The sequence below is a fragment of the Rana temporaria genome, chromosome 4 (genome assembly GCF_905171775.1).
Source record: "Rana temporaria chromosome 4, aRanTem1.1, whole genome shotgun sequence".
Lineage (NCBI taxonomy): Eukaryota > Metazoa > Chordata > Amphibia > Anura > Ranidae > Rana > Rana temporaria.
In genome coordinates this window covers 158,534,977-158,555,136 of record NC_053492.1, presented here as the reverse complement: position 1 = coordinate 158,555,136, position 20,160 = coordinate 158,534,977, and the positions used below count along the sequence as shown (strand labels likewise).

The 20,160-nt window shown below is 45.4% G+C and overlaps 15 non-coding genes and 2 pseudogenes across 15 annotated transcripts; all 17 read left to right on the top strand.

Annotated features, from left to right (window-relative positions):
- The first annotated feature begins 8,678 nt into the window (after positions 1–8,678).
- On the top strand, positions 8,679–8,793 carry LOC120938207. Its single transcript, XR_005748848.1, has one exon. It is a non-coding gene; the product is annotated as a U5 spliceosomal RNA (small nuclear RNA).
- Positions 8,794–9,492: 699 nt separating this feature from the next.
- LOC120938186 lies at positions 9,493–9,607 on the top strand. Its single transcript, XR_005748829.1, has one exon. It is a non-coding gene; the product is annotated as a U5 spliceosomal RNA (small nuclear RNA).
- A 554-nt stretch (positions 9,608–10,161) lies between these two features.
- On the top strand, positions 10,162–10,277 carry LOC120938180. Its single transcript, XR_005748823.1, has one exon. It is a non-coding gene; the product is annotated as a U5 spliceosomal RNA (small nuclear RNA).
- Positions 10,278–10,837: 560 nt separating this feature from the next.
- LOC120938149 lies at positions 10,838–10,952 on the top strand. Its single transcript, XR_005748792.1, has one exon. It is a non-coding gene; the product is annotated as a U5 spliceosomal RNA (small nuclear RNA).
- A 560-nt stretch (positions 10,953–11,512) lies between these two features.
- On the top strand, positions 11,513–11,620 carry LOC120938359 (annotated as a pseudogene).
- Positions 11,621–12,446: 826 nt separating this feature from the next.
- Positions 12,447–12,561, top strand: LOC120938763. Its single transcript, XR_005749209.1, has one exon. It is a non-coding gene; the product is annotated as a U5 spliceosomal RNA (small nuclear RNA).
- Positions 12,562–13,121: 560 nt separating this feature from the next.
- On the top strand, positions 13,122–13,236 carry LOC120938218. Its single transcript, XR_005748858.1, has one exon. It is a non-coding gene; the product is annotated as a U5 spliceosomal RNA (small nuclear RNA).
- A 560-nt stretch (positions 13,237–13,796) lies between these two features.
- LOC120938148 lies at positions 13,797–13,911 on the top strand. Its single transcript, XR_005748791.1, has one exon. It is a non-coding gene; the product is annotated as a U5 spliceosomal RNA (small nuclear RNA).
- Positions 13,912–14,471: 560 nt separating this feature from the next.
- On the top strand, positions 14,472–14,579 carry LOC120938358 (annotated as a pseudogene).
- Positions 14,580–15,139: 560 nt separating this feature from the next.
- LOC120938762 lies at positions 15,140–15,254 on the top strand. Its single transcript, XR_005749208.1, has one exon. It is a non-coding gene; the product is annotated as a U5 spliceosomal RNA (small nuclear RNA).
- A 560-nt stretch (positions 15,255–15,814) lies between these two features.
- LOC120938222 lies at positions 15,815–15,930 on the top strand. Its single transcript, XR_005748862.1, has one exon. It is a non-coding gene; the product is annotated as a U5 spliceosomal RNA (small nuclear RNA).
- Positions 15,931–16,478: 548 nt separating this feature from the next.
- On the top strand, positions 16,479–16,593 carry LOC120938817. Its single transcript, XR_005749260.1, has one exon. It is a non-coding gene; the product is annotated as a U5 spliceosomal RNA (small nuclear RNA).
- Positions 16,594–17,147: 554 nt separating this feature from the next.
- On the top strand, positions 17,148–17,262 carry LOC120938179. The gene has a single exon (XR_005748822.1). It is a non-coding gene; the product is annotated as a U5 spliceosomal RNA (small nuclear RNA).
- Positions 17,263–17,824: 562 nt separating this feature from the next.
- LOC120938178 lies at positions 17,825–17,939 on the top strand. The gene has a single exon (XR_005748821.1). It is a non-coding gene; the product is annotated as a U5 spliceosomal RNA (small nuclear RNA).
- Positions 17,940–18,499: 560 nt separating this feature from the next.
- Positions 18,500–18,614, top strand: LOC120938816. The gene has a single exon (XR_005749259.1). It is a non-coding gene; the product is annotated as a U5 spliceosomal RNA (small nuclear RNA).
- A 554-nt stretch (positions 18,615–19,168) lies between these two features.
- On the top strand, positions 19,169–19,283 carry LOC120938177. Its single transcript, XR_005748820.1, has one exon. It is a non-coding gene; the product is annotated as a U5 spliceosomal RNA (small nuclear RNA).
- A 698-nt stretch (positions 19,284–19,981) lies between these two features.
- LOC120938273 lies at positions 19,982–20,096 on the top strand. The gene has a single exon (XR_005748912.1). It is a non-coding gene; the product is annotated as a U5 spliceosomal RNA (small nuclear RNA).
- Positions 20,097–20,160: the final 64 nt, after the last annotated feature.

Here is a 20,160-nt window from a genome sequence, read left to right as displayed (position 1 = left end):
GAGTTATTCACTTTACGGTCAACACTGAGGACTTTACGTCTAGAGGAAAAGAGATTTCACCTCCAAATACAGAAAGGTTTCTTCACAGTAAGAGCTGTGAAAATGTGGAATAGACTCCCTCCAGAGGTGGTTCTGGCCAGCTCAGTAGATTGCTTTTAGAAAGTCCTGGATACTTTCCTAAATGTACAGAATATAACTGAGTACTAACATATATAGGTAAAGTTGATCAAGGTAAAATCTGATTGCCTCTCGGGGGATCAGGAAGGATTTTTTTTCCCTGCTGTAGCAAATTGGATCGTGCTCTGCTGGGGTTTTTCGCCTTCCTCTGGATCAACTGTGGGTATAGAATTGGGTATATGGGATTGTATTATTATTATTTTATTTTTTTATGGTTGAACTGGATGGACATGTGTCTTTTTTCAACCTAACTATGTATCAGGGTATTTTACAGGATTGGTACCGTTGGCCTCATAAATTCATCATTGGAACCTATCTTTTGCTCGCTGGCCCATGTGCAAAGACTCCCCAAAAAGTTATACCAACCCTATTTTATATACAAATGTTTGAAAAGCTACCCTAAACATACATATGTATATACTGTATGTACATCAATGTTTTTGACTGCTTACATTATTCTTAGTGTAGTGATTTATGCTCTAATGGCATTGGTACACAATGTCACAAACATTCTCAGCCCATCCTTAGCTTTCCAGGCTATTGCATTTCTTTGACAAAATCCTTCACTAAAAAATTCTATTTTTTTTTTTCAGATTGCCTTGTCTTAACTTTCTTAGACTCTGCAGATTCCCTGCCTCTCTGTGATGAACTCAGCTCTTTCCTTTGTTATGTAGCTCATTGATATTCTCCTAGGGATGGGAGTGTGGAGCGTTATTTAAACTTTAGATAGACGCACAAGTGCAATGAAAAGAATGAGAATGGAATCGATGGAAACTGAATATGAATGAAGGGATTGTAGAAGGAGGAAAGTATATGTGTTAATTAAGGCTGCCAGGATGCAGCTAATGTTAACTCCTTCTTACTAATGGAAATTTGCTATGTATACAGCTAAATATTAATCTCTTTGTCATTGGTATCCCCAAAAGACCCCGAAATCCACAGAAGATGGGTAACCCTAGGTGCACCCACACATGCTAATTTTTCTACAGGGTTATGTAACGCAGCAGTGCAGAATGAAAAAATGTCATACAAAGTGCAATATCCTGTGCATGCTTATTGAGTAGGACACTACAGAACAACGAAGAACAATGAGAGTTGCTGGTTATAGTTTACTCTACTTTTTCGCAAAACACTGCCACTCACAGATTTCCATTGTTTTGACCTCTTAAAGTTACAATATTATTTTTTAATCTGATTTATGAGGTCTCTGACACCTTCTTTATATCTCTTGCTACATACACATATTATACCTGATAATTTACCTTGAAAAAATATATTTACATTTTTGCTACTGTATGGGATAAAAAGTTGTAAAAGGTAAGCCTTTGAAATTGTGAACCTGTGACCAGGCTATGGATAATTACAGTGCCTTGAAAAAGTATTCATACCCCTTGACATTTTCCACATTTTGTTACGTTATAAGGAAAATTTAAATGGTATTCATTTTTTTTTTTTTTACAAATAAATATAAAGATCAGACAACAATAGCAGAAGTTGCCCAAAGGGTGGCAGTAAAGAGCTGAAAAAACATGTGATTTGGTAAATGTTGGCTGAAAAAGTTCTGCCATGTGTATGCATACCAAGTTCACGGCCAATGCCCCTTCGGACCAAAATCCATGGAAAAGTCAGATTGAAGTCCGATTGTGTGTACGAGGCTTAAGATTGCCCTGTATTTGACTCTATCCATCTTCTCATCAACTCTGATCAGCTTCCCTGTCCCTGCTGAAGAAAAGCATCCCCACAACATGATGCTGCCACCACCATGTTTCACGGTGGGGGATGGTATATTCAGGGTGATGTGCTGTGTTAGTATTCCGTAACACATAGCATCTTGCTTTTAGGCTAAGAAGTTAAATGTTGGTCTCATCTGACCAGAACACCTTCTTCCACATGTTTGCTGTGTCCCCCACATGGCTTCTCACAAACTGCAAATGGGACTTTTTATGGCTTTCTTTCAACAATGGCTTTCTTCTTGTCACTCTTCCACAAAGGCCAGATTTGTGAAGTGCATGACTAATAGTTGTCCTTTGGACAGATTCTCCCACCTGAGCTGTGGATCTCTGCAGCTCCTTCAGAGTTACCATGGGCCTTTTGGGTGCTTCTCTGATGAATGCTCTCCTTACCCAGTTTGCCAGTTTAGGTGGACGGTCATGTCTTGACAGGTTTGCTGCTGTGCAATACTCTTTCCATTTTCGGATGATGGATTGAACTCCATGGGATGTTCAATGCGTGGAATATTTTTCTATAACCTAACCCTGCATGAAACTTCTCCACAACTTTATCCCTGACCTGTCTGGTGTGGTCTTTGGCCTTCGTGGTGCTGTTTGTTCGCTAAAACTGGATACACACTATACAACTTTCCTTTAAATTTACCTTCAACTTTGTAGTCCAAGGGCCTGCCTGATTGCATACAAATTGAAAATGTTTGGGTCTGACCTCATATTAGGCTGCCATATTATTTGGAGGGGGGAGCAAGGTGAGCTAAAATGGCTGAGGCTCCATACATAAGGGCGGCCAAGGATGGGCATTGTACTGCTTAGGTAAGTACACATTGCTAAGGCCAGTGCAATTTTACAATTTTAACACATAATGTAGAATTTGAAGGTGACATCATCTGTCAAACTACCACATGTATTAATGGGATCACAACCACTGCAGTATTACCTCGTGAACCCATGCAAATCTCCTTTCACCATCCTCTGAAAAGGAATCCACAATAGAAGGCTTTTATCGGGGATGGTAAATATTGCTGCTAGTTTGAACGGAGCCACTTTAGTGCTCCTGCTGTGGGATTTAAAAAATAATAGCTCTGTAGTGGCTGCAGCTACAAAGGTCAATGAGAGCTTGAAGATTAGATATGAATATTTTTGCATAGTTACACTGGGCCAGCTTGGACCTATGTGAGTATCCATGTGCCATACCTGGCTGATCCCTGTCTAAATCACTGTAGTAGGCACTGTTACAACAGTGATCGCCACTAGCTTTTGGGTTCTGTGCCGTGCTGCCCCGATACATTCTGGACACAAGAGAATGCTTACTCGGCACAGGTGCTATTCTGAGAACATTGTTTTTCTCAAGGAATGTAAAGTTTTCTCTGATTGGATGAGGAGGAGATTGTGATGTAACTGCCCTGCCTCTTCACCATGTCCAAACAGAGAACGCTTTTTATTCACTGAGAGAATGTAAAATGTTCTCTGAATGGTGCTTGTGCCAGGCAAGTGACCTCCTTTGCTCACTAAGCAGCAGGGCAGCTGCTCAGTACAGGACTAGCATCATGGGCTCCTGGGCAAAGTAATGCTCTGATGACCGTGCAGGTAAACAGACATTAAAGTGGAAGTAATCCCTCCAATCATTTACAGCCAAGGAAGCGGCCATCTTGGCCTCAGTTTGATCTACAACTGCCATGATGCTGCACATGTGATCAGTTATGACACCAGCCATTGGATGATTTGACAGTTTGGTTGAGAGCGCAACCAATGGGAGTGTTACATTCCCGTCATGTGCCAGAAATGTAACTGTTTTTTGAAACTATTAAATGAATGGGTTTACTTCCGCTTTAAGTAGGTAGGAGGCAGACTTCCTCCCCTTTGCATCTATCTCTCTCAGTGCCATCATGGGGCCCCCAATTTTGGGGCAGCGTGGGCTCAAGGACTAGCTGCTTTGAGGAAGTGCAGGGGCCCCCCATGCACCTGGGGCCCCTGGGCAGTGCCCAGGTGTGCCCTCTCATTAAGACAGCCCTGGTACTCACTGTACATACTTAGATTGGACTAATGTAACTAAGAAAAATATCCATACCTAAATTTGAGCTTTAATGTTTACAGAGCTGCATTAATTTGTCTTTGTTATCTGTCTTTATCTGCTTTAGGAGGTATGTAAACCCTAACAATAGACTAATATTTGCTCCCTTTAGATCTGGTAAGTTTGCCATTGAAAGAATTTTTGTTTTATCTGTTTAAGAAGTGTGAACAAAAGACCTGTTGACCCTGCCAAAAATCCAGTGCGTCAGAAAGTTCCTTTGGACTTTGCTAACTGTTAACTACATAACACCTCCTCCCTATTTTTCCATAGTCCACCACACTTTCTTTCTTGGGGGGACACCACTGCTCTTCCATAAACACAGTACAGTGAGTGAGCATTGTCACCCTATCACATGAAGTATGCAGGATCACCACATGAAATCCTAAATACACATTTACTTCAGAGTGGGGCTCCAGCTAAAACATTTTAGCTTTGGGTAGAATGGTTTAGACCTTCTTCTTTTAGGAAGGGGGGTGGTTATGAGAAATGGACCTCCCCACAGAATAGTGTGCTAAACCTGTAGGTAAATAAGAGAACCAGAACCTTAGATAAGTGGAATAGCGTGATTGATAATAAAGTTGTCAGTGCCTCAACCCAGGACAGGACCTCTGTGAACCGAGGGAATTCCCTTCCTGGGAAATAAACCAGTAATCTAAGCAAAGGGGCCCAATAGGAGTCCTGCTGGATTTGTGCACATATACTTGGGTATATATAGGTATTAATAGGGATACCTCCAGATGAATGTTGCAGCAAAGTGCAGTTGCAGGGGGCTCTGAGGGAAATGTGCATTTGTCTTTGTGGCAGTGACCTAAAGACAATCACACCCTTCCTCCCACTGTCATGGGGATATCGTCCAACTGTTGTTCAATCAGCCTTAATGGGAATTCTTACCAGAAGGAACTGTGGTGTGGTACTGAAACTCAGAATCAGCCTATCTAGTCTGCGCTTTAGTCCCTCCCTAGTAATGTATAATAGCCTCTTCTGGTCCAGGGTTTAGTAGCATGGACAGGACATATGGCTAATGCCGCGTACACACGATCATTTTTCGGCATGAAAAAAAACGACGTTTTCGGCATGTAGAAAAAATTTTGTTTTTCCAACTTCATCATTAAAACGACGTTGCCCACACACCATAGTTTTTAAAAAAATGCTCTAGCAAAGCGCGTGACGTACAACACCTACAACAGCACTATAAAGGGTAATTTCCACGCGGATGACGCCACCCTTGGGGCTGCTTGAGCTGATTCCATGTTAGTAAAAGCCGATTCACGCTTTTCTGTCTGTTACAGCGTGATGAATGCGCTTACTCCATTATGAACGGTAGTTTTACCAGAACGAGCGCTCCCGTCTCATAACTTGCTTCTGAGCATGCGCGGGTTTTAAACGTTGTTTTAGCCTACACACGATCATTTTTTACAACCCGAAAAACGACATTGCTTAAAACGTTGTTAAAAAATGCAGCATGTTGGAAAAAAATATTTGTCGTTTTTCAGAACCCGAAAAATTATGTGAAGCCCACACACGATCATTTTAAATGACATTTTTTTAAAACAACGTTTTTTGCTGAAAAATTATCGCGTGTACGCGGCATAAGACTTTCTCTATCTCTCTGCTTTCTCTTTCTGGGACTTCCAAGCCAACAGCCAGGGACAGGAATTGCATACATAATATATTTATAGGCATTTACAGGTTCAGACAGTTGATGGCAGCAGATCCCTAAAGTAGGAAACGGTTGAAACCCCTGTCAATTGTATAATACTGTTTGTATCTCTATTGTGAGATCACAAAAAAAGTGATGGGAAAGCCCACCTTTACCATTGGTGAGATTGCAGGGGCGTGCTGGGCCAGGGGGTAGGGTGGAAAGTTCCCCCCCAGGCCGCCTACCTTATCACTAAATGGCCATGGCACTGCCTGTGTTACTTATTTCCAGGTTGTAATGGCCGGATTATACAGTACTAGAAGGTGGCCGCCGACTGGTTGGATGGCTGCTGCTGTGCTGCACTCTGGGAGTTGTAGTCCGGTCGCGCTCAAGTTCCTGGCTGTGAGAGGAACTCGGCAGCGCAGCAAACTACAACTCCCACCTCCCAGGAGTCTCAGAGGCAGCCGTCAGGGTGTATGGCATGCCAGGGGAGGAGGTGCGTCACGTTACACGTGACCTGAGCGGTTGTGGGCTGGGGCCAGGCGCTGGTTTGAGGAGTGGCAGAGAACAGAAGAGGTGACTGAGATTCATCACCCCCCCCAAAGAGGGCGTGCAAGGTAAGGACCTGGCTGTGAGACAGACCCAGATGGGCACTGATCAGGCTGCACTGATGCCTGGGCACTGTCTGCACTGGTGAGGCAACACTGATCAGGCTGCACTGATGGGCACTGTCTGCACTGGTGAGGCTGCACTGATGGCCTCTGATCAGGCTGCACTGATGCCTGGGCACTGTCTGCAATAATGAGACGGCACTGATCAGGCTGCACAGATGGGCACTGTCTGCACTGGTGAGACGGCACTGATCAGGCTGCACTGATGGGCACTGTCTACACTGGTGAGACTGCACTGATGGGCACTGTCTGCACTGGTGGGACTGCAGTGATAGGCACTGATCAGGCTGCACTGATGCCTGGGCACTGTCTGCACTGGTGAGATGGCACTGATCAGGCTGCACTGATGGGCACTGTCTGCACTGGTGAGGATGCACTGATGGGCACTGATCAGGCTGCACTGGTGAGACTGCATTGATGGGCACTGGTGATGGTGAGCTGATTCGGTGGTTTAACCACTTCAGCCCCGGAAGGATTTACTAACTTCCTGACCAGGCCATTTTTTTGCGATACGGCACTGCATTGCTTTAACTGACAATTGTGCGGTCGTGTGAAGCTGTACCCAAATAAAATGTTTGCTTTTTTCCCCCCCCACAAATAGAGCTTTCTTTTGGTGGTGTTTGATCACCTCTACAGTTTTTCTTTTTTGCGCTATAAACAAAAAAAGAGCGACAATTTTGAGAAAAAAAACAACATTTTTAACTTTTTGCTATAATAAATGTGGCCCGAGGGCCAGATGCGGCCCTTTTCCTGTCTCTACTTGGTCCTTGGGACATTATGCTTCAACTGACACCAATGATGGGGCACCCTTCCTCCCACTGACACCATGGATGGGGCACTATTTCCCCTACTAAGACCAATGATGGGGCACTATTCCTCCCACTGATACCATTAATGGGGCACCCTTCCTCCCACTAACACCATTGATGGGGCACTCTTTCTCTTATTGATACCAATCATGGGGCACTGTTGCTCCTGCTAAGACCAATAATGGGGCACCATTCCTCTCACTGACGCCATTAATAGGGCACCCTTCCTCCCAATGACACCTTAAATGGGGCACTATTCCTCCTGCTAAGACCAATGATGGGGCACTATTCCTCCTGCTAAAGGGCACCATTCTTCCCACTGACACCATTAATAGGGCACCCTTCCTCCCACTGACAACATCGATGGGGTTCCTCCTGCTAAGACCAATGATGGAGTACCATTACTCCCACTGACACCATTATTAGGGCACCCTTCCTCCCACTGGCACCAATTATAGGGCACTTTACCTCCCACTAAGACCAATCATGGGGCACTATTCCTCCCACTGATACCAATCATGGGGCGACTGTTCCTCCTGTGAAGACCAATGATGGGGCATTGTTTACTACCAGTGATGTTGGGACATTTTCTACTCACACTGACTGCAGTCCAGCCCCCCTAAAGCCTGAAGGACAAAAAACTAGCCCTTTGTTCAAAACGTTTGGAGACTCCTGGTTTAGGCCAATATATATTCTACATATCTTTGGTAAAAAAAAATCGCAATAAGCATATATTGACTGCTTTGCGCAAAAGTTATAGCGTCTACAAAATAGGGGATATATTTATGGCATTTTTATGATTATTATTTTTTCTAGTAATGGCTGTGTTCAGCGATATTTAGTGGGACTGCGACAGATCGGACACTTTTGACATTTTTTGGGGACCGTTGACATTTATACAGCGATCAGTGATAAAAATAGCCACTGACTACTGTATAAATGTCACTGGCAGGGAAGAGGTTAACACTATGGGGTGATCAAGGGGTTAATTGTGTTCCCTGTGAGGTGTTTCTAACTGTGGGGGGTACTGACAGGGAGTAGAGAGAGATCGCTGTTCCTATCATTAGGAACAGCAGATCTCTCTCTAACTCCCCTGTCAGAACGAGGATCTGTCTGTTTACATTGATTGGCTCTCTTAGGAGCGATCGCGGTTTGCCGGCAGATATCGTGGCTGCCGGCCACGTGGATCGGCTCTGGCACTAAACTTATGTTTGTGGTGTTGCCCTTTCACTTGAACAGGCCGAGCTGAATGTGACAGCATTGTAGAGCTGGGCGATTTTTTTCCCCTAAAAAAATGTGTGCCGGGCCGTGCGTCTTATATTGTTCTGATGAAGCCGATTGTTACGCGTGCCTGCTGTTTCCTGCCCTCATTCAGCTGCACAGACATGCAAATTAGGGTGTCTGGGAGTCACCATGAGTTGAACAGCGTCTGTGTTCTGCCGGGCCGTGCGTCTTATATTGTTCTGATGAAGCCGATTGTTACGCGTCCCTGCTGATTCCGGCCTCCATGCAGCTGCATAGACATGCAAATTAGGGTGTCTGGGAGTCACCATGAGTTGAACAGCACCTGTGTTCTGCTGGGTTATACTCTGGTTTCTTTTTAGAATGAATACATCTTTTGGCTTTTGTTAAAAATTTCTGTGGAGAGGAACAACCATGAGTTTTGGTGAATTTTTTTATGCCTGGCTAATGCCGGGCTTCCTTGGTGAAAGATAGTTTGAGTTCCTTGGATTCGGAAAGTCACGCAGACAGCGTTAATGTTGTTGTTGGTGGTAAACGTGGCCTAGAAAACAATTTGATCGTCTTGATCCGCCTACGCATATATTTGCCATAAATTCTATGGCCGTGTGCCTTATATTGTTCTGATGAAGCTGATTGTTACGCATGCCTGCTGATTCCTGCCCCCATGCAGCTGCACAGATATGCAAATTAGGGTGTCTTGGAGTCACCATGAGTTGAACAGCGTCTGTGTTCTGCCGGGCCGTGCGTCTTATATTGTTCTGATGAAGCCGATTGTTACGCGTCCCTGCTGATTCCCGCCTCCATGCAGCTGCATAGACATGCAAATTAGGGTGTCTGGGAGTCACCATGAGTTGAACAGCATCTGTGTTCTGCCGGGCCGTGCGTCTTATACTGTTCTGATGAAGCCGATTGTTACTCGTGCCTGCTGATTCCCGCCCCCATGCAGCTGCACAGACATGCAAATTTGGTTGTTTTGGGAGTCACCATGAGTTCAACAGCGTCTGTGTCCTGCCGGGCCGTGCGTCTTATATTGTTCTGATGAAGCCGATTGTTACGCGTGCCTGCTGATTCCCGCCCCCATGCAGCTGCACAGACATGCAAATTAGGGTGTCTGGGAGTCACTATGAGTTGAACAGCACCTGTGTTCTGCCGGGTTATACTCTGGTTTCTCTTTAGAATGAATACATCTTTTGCCTTTTGTTAAAAATTTCTGTGGAAAGGAACAACCATGAGTTTTGGTGAAATTTTTTATGCCTGGCTAATGCCGGGCTTCCTTGGTGAAAGATAGTTTGAGTTCCTTTGATTCGGAAAGTCATGCAGACAGCGTTAATGTTGGTGGTAAACGTGGCCTAGAAAACAATTTGATCGTCTTAATCCACCTACGCATATATTTGCCATAAATTCTATGGCCGTGTGCTTTATATTGTTCTGATGAAGCTGATTGTTACGCATGCCTGCTCATTCCTGCCCCCATGCAGCTGCACAGACATGCAAATTAGGGTGTCTGGGAGTCACCATGAGTTGAACAGCGTCTGTGTTCTGCCGGGCCGTGCGTCTTATATTCGTCTGATGAAGCTGATTGTTACGTGTGCCTGCTAATTCCCGCCCCCTTGCAGCTGCACAGACATGCAAATTAGGGTGTTTTGGAGTCACCATGAGTTCAACAGCGTCTGTGTCCTGACGGGCCATGCGTCTTATATTGTTCTGATGAAGCCGATTGTTACGCGTCCCTGCTGATTCCGGCCTCCATGCAGCTGCATAGACATGCAAATTAGGGTGTCTGGGAGTCACCATGAGTTGAACAGCATCTGTGTTCTGCCGGTTTATACTCTGGTTTCTCTTTAGCATGAATACATCTTTTGGCTTTTGTTAAAGATTTCTGTGGAGAGGAACAACCATGAGTTTTGGTGAATTTTTTTTATGCCTGGCTAATGCCTGGCTTCCTTGTTGAAAGATAGTTTGAGTTCCTTTGATTCGGAAAGTCACGCAGACAGCGTTTATGTTGTTGTTGGTGGTAAACGTGGCCTAGAAAACAATTTGATCGTCTTGATCAACCTATGCATATATTTGCCACAAATTCCATGGCCGTGTGCCTTTTATTGTTCTGATGAAGCTGATTGTTACGCATGCCTGCTGATTCCTACCCCCATGCAGCTGCACAGACATGCAAATTAGGGTGTCTTGGAGTCACCATGAGTTAAACAGCGTCTGTGTTCTGCCGGGCCGTGCGTCTTATATTTTTCTGATGAAGCCGATTGTTACGCGTGCCTGCTGTTTCCTGCCCTCATTCAGCTGCACAGACATGCAAATTATGGTGTCTGGGAGTCACCATGAGTTGAACAGCGTCTGTGTTCTGCCGGGCCGTGCGTCTTATGTTGTTCTGATGAAGCCGATTGTTACACGTGCCTGCTGATTCCCGCCCCCATGCAGCTGCACAGACATGCAAATTAGGGTGTCTGGGAGTCACCATGAGTTGAACAGCACCTGTGTTCTGCCGGGTTATACTCTGGTTTCTCTTTAGAATGAATACATCTTTTGCCTTTTGTTAAAAATTTCTGTGGAGAGGAACAACCATGAGTTTTGGTGAATTTTTTTATGCCTGGCTAATGCCGGGCTTCCTTGGTGAAAGATAGTTTGAGTTCCTTTGATTCGGAAAGTCACGCAGACAGCGTTAATGTTGTTGTTGGTGGTAAACGTGGCCTAGAAAACATTTTGATCGTCTTAATCCACCTACGCATATATTTGCCATAAATTCTATGGCCGTGTGCCTTATATTGTTCTGATGAAGCTGATTGTTACGCATGCCTGCTGATTCCTGCCCCCATGCAGCTGCACATACATGCAAATTAGGGTGTCTGGGAGTCACCATGAGTTGAACAGCATCTGTGTTCTGCCGGGCCGTGCGTCTTATACTGTTCTGATGAAGCCGATTGTTACTCGTGCCTGCTGATTCCCGCCCCCATGCAGCTGCACAGACATGCAAATTAGGGTGTCTGGGAGTCACCATGAGTTGAACAGCGTCTGTGTTCTGCCGGGCCGTGCGTCTTATATTGTTCTGATGAAGCCGATTGTTACGCGTCCCTGCTGATTCCGGCCTCCATGCAGCTGCATAGACATGCAAATTAGGGTGTCTGGGAGTCACCATGAGTTGAACAGCACCTGTGTTCTGCCGGGTTATACTCTGGTTTCCTTTTAGAATGAATACATCTTTTGTTAAAAATTTCTGTGGAGAGGAACAACCATGAGTTTTGGTGAATTTTTTTATGCCTGGCTAATGCCGGGCTTCCTTGGTGAAAGATAGTTTGAGTTCCTTTGATTCGGAAAGTCATGCAGACAACGTTAATGTTGTTGTTGGTGGTAAACGTGGCCTAGAAAACAATTTGATCGTCTTGATCCACCTACGCATATATTTGCCATAAATTCCATGGCCGTGTGCCTTATATTGTTCTGATGAAGCTGAATGTTACGCATGCCTGCTGATTCCTGCCCCCATGCAGCTGCACAGATATGCAAATTAGGGTGTCTGGGAGTCACCATGAGTTGAACAGCACCTGTGTTCTGCCGGGTTATACTATGGTTTTATTTAGAATGAATACATCCTTTGCCTTTTGTTAAAAATTTCTGTGGAGAGGAACAACCATGAGTTTTGGTGAATTTTTTTATGCCTGGGCTTTTTATAAGCCGGGCTTCCTTGGTGAAAGATAGTTTGAGTTCCTTTGATTCGGAAAGTCACGCAGACAGCGTTAATGTTGTTGTTGGTGGTAAACGTGGCCTAGAAAACAATTTGATCGTCTTGATCCACCTACGCATATATTTGCCATAAATTCTATGGCCGTGAGCCTTATATTGTTCTGATGAAGCTGATTGTTACGCATGCCTGCTGATTCCTGCCCCCATGCAGCTGCACAGATATGCAAATTAGGGTGTCTTGGAGTCACCATGAGTTGAACAGCGTCTGTGTTCTGCCGGGCCGTGCGTCTTATATTGTTCTGATGAAGCCGATTGTTACGCGTCCCTGCTGATTCCCGCCTCCATGCAGCTGCATAGACATGCAAATTAGGGTGTCTGGGAGTCACCATGAGTTGAACAGCATCTGTGTTCTGCCGGTTTATACTCTGGTTTCTCTTTAGAATGAATACATCTTTTGCCTTTTGTTAAAGATTTCTGTGGAGAGGAACAACCATGAGTTTTGGTGAATTTTTTTATGCCTGGCTAATGCCGGGCTTCCTTGGTGAAAGATAGTTTGAGTTCCTTTGATTCGGAAAGTCGCGCAGACAGCGTTAATGTTGTTGTTGGTGGTAAACGTGGCCTAGAAAACAATTTGATCGTCTTGATCCACCTATGCATATATTTGCCACAAATTCCATGGCCGTGTGCCTTATATTGTTCTGATGAAGCTGATTGTTACGCATGCCTGCTGATTCCTACCCCCATGCAGCTGCACAGACATGCAAATTAGGGTGTCTGGGAGTCACCATGAGTTGAACAGCGTCTGTGTTCTGCCGGGCCGTGCGTCTTATATTCTTCTGATGAAGCTGATTGTTACGCGTGCCTGCTAATTCCCGCCCCCTTGCAGCTGCACAGACATGCAAATTAGGGTGTTTTGGAGTCACCATGAGTTTAACAGCGTCTGTGTCCTGACGGGCCATGCGTCTTATATTGTTCTGATGAAGCCGATTGTTACGCGTCCCTGCTGATTCCCGCCTCCATGCAGCTGCATAGACATGCAAATTAGGGTGTCTGGGAGTCACCATGAGTTGAACAGCATCTGTGTTCTGCCGGTTTATACTCTGGTTTCAATTTAGCATGAATACATCTTTTGGCTTTTGTTAAAGATTTCTGTGGAGAGGAACAACCATGAGTTTTGGTGAATTTTTTTATGCCTGGCTAATGCCTGGCTTCCTTGTTGAAAGATAGTTTGAGTTCCTTTGATTCGGAAAGTCGCGCAGACAGCGTTAATGTTGTTGTTGGTGGTAAACGTGGCCTAGAAAACAAATTGATCGTCTTGATCCACCTATGCATATATTTGCCACAAATTCCATGGCCGTGTGCCTTTTATTGTTCTGATGAAGCTGATTGTTACGCATGCCTGCTGATTCCTACCCCCATGCAGCTGCACAGACATGCAAATTAGGGTGTCTTGGAGTCACCATTAGTCTAACAGCGTCTGAGTTCTGCCGGGCCGTGCGTCTTATATTTTTCTGATGAAGCCGATTGTTACGCGTGCCTGCTGTTTCCTGCCCTCATTCAGCTGCACAGACATGCAAATTAGGGTGTCTGGGAGTCACCATGAGTTGAACAGCGTCTGTGTTCTGCCGGGCCGTGCGTCTTATATTGTTCTGATGAAGCCGATTGTTACGCGTGCCTGCTGATTCCCGCCCCCATGCAGCTGCACAGACATGCAAATTAGGGTGTCTGGGAGTCACTATGAGTTGAACAGCACCTGTGTTCTGCCGGGTTATACTCTGGTTTCTCTTTAGAATGAATACATCTTTTGCCTTTTGTTAAAAATTTCTGTGGAGAGGAACAACCATGAGTTTTGGTGAATTTTTTTATGCCTGGCTAATGCCGGGCTTCCTTGGTGAAAGATAGTTTGAGTTCCTTTGATTCGGAAAGTCACGCAGACAGCGTTAATGTTGTTGTTGGTGGTAAACGTGGCCTAGAAAACATTTTGATCGTCTTAATCCACCTACGCATATATTTGCCATAAATTCTATGGCCGTGTGCCTTATATTGTTCTGATGAAGCTGATTGTTACGCATGCCTGCTGATTCCTGCCCCCATGCAGCTGCACATACATGCAAATTAGGGTGTCTGGGAGTCACCATGAGTTGAACAGCATCTGTGTTCTGCCGGGCCGTGCGTCTTATACTGTTCTGATGAAGCCGATTGTTACTCGTGCCTGCTGATTCCCGCCCCCATGCAGCTGCACAGACATGCAAATTAGGGTGTTTGGGAGTCACCATGAGTTGAACAGCGTCTGTGTTCTGCCGGGCCGTGCGTCTTATATTGTTCTGATGAAGCCGATTGTTACGCGTCCCTGCTGATTCCGGCCTCCATGCAGCTGCATAGACATGCAAATTAGGGTGTCTGGGAGTCACCATGAGTTGAACAGCACCTGTGTTCTGCCGGGTTATACTCTGGTTTCCTTTTAGAATGAATACATCTTTTGTTAAAAATTTCTGTGGAGAGGAACAACCATGAGTTTTGGTGAATTTTTTTATGCCTGGCTAATGCCGGGCTTCCTTGGTGAAAGATAGTTTGAGTTCCTTTGATTCGGAAAGTCATGCAGACAGCGTTAATGTTGTTGTTGGTGGTAAACGTGGCCTAGAAAACAATTTGATCGTCTTGATCCACCTACGCATATATTTGCCATAAATTCCATGGCCGTGTGCCTTATATTGTTCTGATGAAGCTGAATGTTACGCATGCCTGCTGATTCCTGCCCCCATGCAGCTGCACAGATATGCAAATTAGGGTGTCTGGGAGTCACTATGAGTTGAACAGCGTCTGTGTTCTGCCGGGCCGTGCGTCTTATATAGTTCTGATGAAGCCGATTGTTACGCGTGCCTGCTGTTTCCTGCCCTCATTCAGCTGCACAGACATGCAAATTAGGGTGTCTGGGAGTCACCATGAGTTGAACAGCGTCTGTGTTCTGCCGGGCCGTGCGTCTTATATTGTTCTGATGAAGCCGATTGTTACGCGTCCCTGCTGATTCCCGCCTCCATGCAGCTGCATAGACATGCAAATTAGGGTGTCTGGGAGTCACCATGAGTTGAACAGCATCTGTGTTCTGCCGGTTTATACTCTGGTTTCTCTTTAGAATGAATACATCTTTTGCCTTTTGTTAAAGATTTCTGTGGAGAGGAACAACCATGAGTTTTGGTGAATTTTTTTATGCCTGGCTAATGCCGGGCTTCCTTGGTGAAAGATAGTTTGAGTTCCTTTGATTCGGAAAGTCGCGCAGACAGCGTTAATGTTGTTGTTGGTGGTAAACGTGGCCTAGAAAACAATTTGATCGTCTTGATCCACTTATGCATATATTTGCCACAAATTCCATGGCCATGTGCCTTATATTGTTCTGATGAAGCTGATTGTTACGCATGCCTGCTGATTCCTACCCCCATGCAGCTGCACAGACATGCAAATTAGGGTGTCTGGGAGTCACCATGAGTTGAACAGCGTCTGTGTTCTGCCGGGCCGTGCGTCTTATATTCTTCTGATGAAGCTGATTGTTACGCGTGCCTGCTAATTCCCGCCCCCTTGCAGCTGCACAGACATGCAAATTAGGGTGTTTTGGAGTCACCATGAGTTTAACAGCGTCTGTGTCCTGACGGGCCATGCGTCTTATATTGTTCTGATGAAGCCGATTGTTACGCGTCCCTGCTGATTCCCGCCTCCATGCAGCTGCATAGACATGCAAATTAGGGTGTCTGGGAGTCACCATGAGTTGAACAGCATCTGTGTTCTGCCGGTTTATACTCTGGTTTCTCTTTAGCATGAATACATCTTTTGGCTTTTGTTAAAGATTTCTGTGGAGAGGAACAACCATGAGTTTTGGTGAATTTTTTAATGCCTGGCTTCCTTGTTGAAAGATAGTTTGAGTTCCTTTGATTCGGAAAGTCGCGCAGACAGCGTTAATGTTGTTGTTGGTGGTAAACGTGGCCTAGAAAACAATTTGATCGTCTTGATCCACCTATGCATATATTTGCCACAAATTCCATGGCCGTGTGCCTTTTATTGTTCTGATGAAGCTGATTGTTACGCATGCCTGCTGATTCCTACCCCCATGCAGCTGCACAGACATGCAAATTAGGGTGTCTTGGAGTCACCATTAGTCTAACAGCGTCTGAGTTCTGCCGGGCCGTGCGTCTTATATTTTTCTGATGAAGCCGATTGTTACGCGTGCCTGCTGTTTCCTGCCCTCATTCAGCTGCACAGACATGCAAATTAGGGTGTCTGGGAGTCACCATGAGTTGAACAGCGTCTGTGTTCTGCCGGGCCGTGCGTCTTATATTGTTCTGATGAAGCCGATTGTTACGCGTGCCTGCTGATTCCCGCCCCCATGCAGCTGCACAGACATGCAAATTAGGGTGTCTGGGAGTCACTATGAGTTGAACAGCACCTGTGTTCTGCCGGGTTATACTCTGGTTTCTCTTTAGAATGAATACATCTTTTGCCTTTTGTTAAAAATTTCTGTGGAGAGGAACAACCATGAGTTTTGGTGAATTTTTTTATGCCTGGCTAATGCCGGGCTTCCTTGGTGAAAGATAGTTTGAGTTCCTTTGATTCGGAAAGTCACGCAGACATCGTTAATGTTGGTGGTAAACGTGGCCTAGAAAACAATTTGATCGTCTTAATCCACCTACGCATATATTTGCCATAAATTCTATGGCCGTGTGCCTTATATTGTTTTGATGAAGCTGATTGTTACGCATGCCTGCTGATTCCTGCCCCCATGCAGCTGCACAGACATGCAAATTAGGGTGTCTGGGAGTCACCATGAGTTGAACAGCGTCTGTGTTCTGCCGAGCCGTGCGTCTTATATTCTTCTGACGAAGCTGATTGTTACACGTTCCTGCTAATTCCCGCCCCCTTGCAGCTGCACAGACATGCAAATTAGGGTGTTTTGGAGTCACCATGAGTTCAACAGCGTCTGTGTCCTGACGGGCCATGCGTCTTATATTGTTCTGATGAAGCCGATTGTTACGCGTCCCTGCTGATTCCCGCCTCCATGCAGCTGCATAGACATGCAAATTAGGGTGTCTGGGAGTCACCATGAGTTGAACAGCATCTGTGTTCTGCCGGTTTATACTCTGGTTTCTCTTTAGCATGAATACATCTTTTGGCTTTTGTTAAAGATTTCTGTGGAGAGGAACAACCATGAGTTTTGGTGAATTTTTTTATGCCTGGCTAATGCCTGGCTTCCTTGTTGAAAGATAGTTTGAGTTCCTTTGATTCGGAAAGTCACGCAGACAGCGTTAATGTTGTTGTTGGTGGTAAACGTGGCCTAGAAAACAATTTGATCGTCTTGATCCACCTATGCATATATTTGCCACAAATTCCATGGCCGTGTTTCCCTTATATTGTTCTGATGAAGCTGATTGTTACGCATGCCTGCTGATTCCTACCCCCATGCAGCTGCACAGACATGCAAATTAGGGTGTCTGGGAGTCACCATGAGTTGAACAGCGTCTGTGTTCTGCCGGGCCGTGCGTCTTATATTCTTCTGATGAAGCTGATTGTTACGCGTGCCTGCTAATTCCCGCTCCCTTGCAGCTGCACAGACATGCAAATTAGGGTGTTTTGGAGTCACCATGAGTTTAACAGCGTCTGTGTCCTGACGGGCCATGCGTCTTATATTGTTCTGATGAAGCCGATTGTTACGCGTCCCTGCTGATTCCCGCCTCCATGCAGCTGCATAGACATGCAAATTAGGGTGTCTGGGAGTCACCATGAGTTGAACAGCATCTGTGTTCTGCCGGTTTATACTCTGGTTTCTCTTTAGCATGAATACATCTTTTGGCTTTTGTTAAAGATTTCTGTGGAGAGGAACAACCATGAGTTTTGGTGAATTTTTTTATGCCTGGCTAATGCCTGGCTTCCTTGTTGAAAGATAGTTTGAGTTCCTTTGATTCGGAAAGTCGCGCAGACAGCGTTAATGTTGTTGTTGGTGGTAAACGTGGCCTAGAAAACAATTTGATCGTCTTGATCCACCTATGCATATATTTGCCACAAATTCCATGGCCGTGTGCCTTTTATTGTTCTGATGAAGCTGATTGTTACGCATGCCTGCTGATTCCTACCCCCATGCAGCTGCACAGACATGCAAATTAGGGTGTCTTGGAGTCACCATTAGTCTAACAGCGTCTGAGTTCTGCCGGGCCGTGCGTCTTATATTTTTCTGATGAAGCCGATTGTTACGCGTGCCTGCTGTTTCCTGCCCTCATTCAGCTGCACAGACATGCAAATTAGGGTGTCTGGGAGTCACCATGAGTTGAACAGCGTCTGTGTTCTGCCGGGCCGTGCGTCTTATATTGTTCTGATGAAGCCGATTGTTACGCGTGCCTGCTGATTCCCGCCCCCATGCAGCTGCACAGACATGCAAATTAGGGTGTCTGGGAGTCACTATGAGTTGAACAGCACCTGTGTTCTGCCGGGTTATACTCTGGTTTCTCTTTAGAATGAATACATCTTTTGCCTTTTGTTAAAAATTTCTGTGGAGAGGAACAACCATGAGTTTTGGTGAATTTTTTTATGCCTGGCTAATGCCGGGCTTCCTTGGTGAAAGATAGTTTGAGTTCCTTTGATTCGGAAAGTCACGCAGACAGCGTTAATGTTGGTGGTAAACGTGGCCTAGAAAACAATTTGATCGTCTTAATCCACCTACGCATATATTTGCCATAAATTCTATGGCCGTGTGCCTTATATTGTTTTGATGAAGCTGATTGTTACGCATGCCTGCTGATTCCTGCCCCCATGCAGCTGCACAGACATGCAAATTAGGGTGTCTGGGAGTCACCATGAGTTGAACAGCGTCTGTGTTCTGCCGAGCCGTGCGTCTTATATTCTTCTGACGAAGCTGATTGTTACACGTTCCTGCTAATTCCCGCCCCCTTGCAGCTGCACAGACATGCAAATTAGGGTGTTTTGGAGTCACCATGAGTTCAACAGCGTCTGTGTCCTGACGGGCCATGCGTCTTATATTGTTCTGATGAAGCCGATTGTTACGCGTCCCTGCTGATTCCCGCCTCCATGCAGCTGCATAGACATGCAAATTAGGGTGTCTGGGAGTCACCATGAGTTGAACAGCATCTGTGTTCTGCCGGTTTATACTCTGGTTTCTCTTTAGCATGAATACATCTTTTGGCTTTTGTTAAAGATTTCTGTGGAGAGGAACAACCATGAGTTTTGGTGAATTTTTTTATGCCTGGCTAATGCCTGGCTTCCTTGTTGAAAGATAGTTTGAGTTCCTTTGATTCGGAAAGTCACGCAGACAGCGTTAATGTTGTTGTTGGTGGTAAACGTGGCATAAAAAACAATTTGATCGTCTTGATCCACCTATGCATATATTTGCCACAAATTCCATGGCCGTGTGCCTTATATTGTTCTGATGAAGCTGATTGTTACGCATGCCTGCTGATTCCTACCCCCATGCAGCTGCACAGACATGCAAATTAGGGTGTCTTGGAGTCACCATGAGTTTAACAGCGTCTGTGTTCTGCCGGGCCGTGCGTCTTATATTTTTCGGATGAAGCCGATTGTTACGCGTGCCTGCTGTTTCCCGCCCCCATTCAGCTGCACAGACATGCAAATTAGGGTGTTTGGGAGTCACCATGAGTTGAACAGCATCTGTGTTCTGCCGGGCCGTGCGTCTTATATTGTTCTGATGAAGCCGATTGTTACGTGTGCCTGCTGACTCCCGCCCCCATGCAGCTGCACAGACATGCAAATTTGGGGGTTTTGGAGTCACCATGACTTCAACAGCGTCTGTGTCCTGCCAGGCCGTGCGTCTTATATTGTTCTCATGAAGCCGATTGTTACGTGTTCCTGCTGATTCCGGCCTCCATGCAGCTGTATAGACATGCAAATTAGGGTGTCTGGGAGTCACCATGAGTTGAACAGCACCTGTGTTCTGCCGGGTTATACTATGGTTTCTCTTTAGAATGAATACATCCTTTGCCTTTTGTTAAAAATTTCTGTGGAGAGGAACAACCATGAGTTTTGGTGAATTTTTTTATGCCTGGCTAATGCCGGGCTTCCTTGGTGAAAGATAGTTTGAGTTCCTTTGATTCGGAAAGTCACGCAGACAGCGTTAATGTTG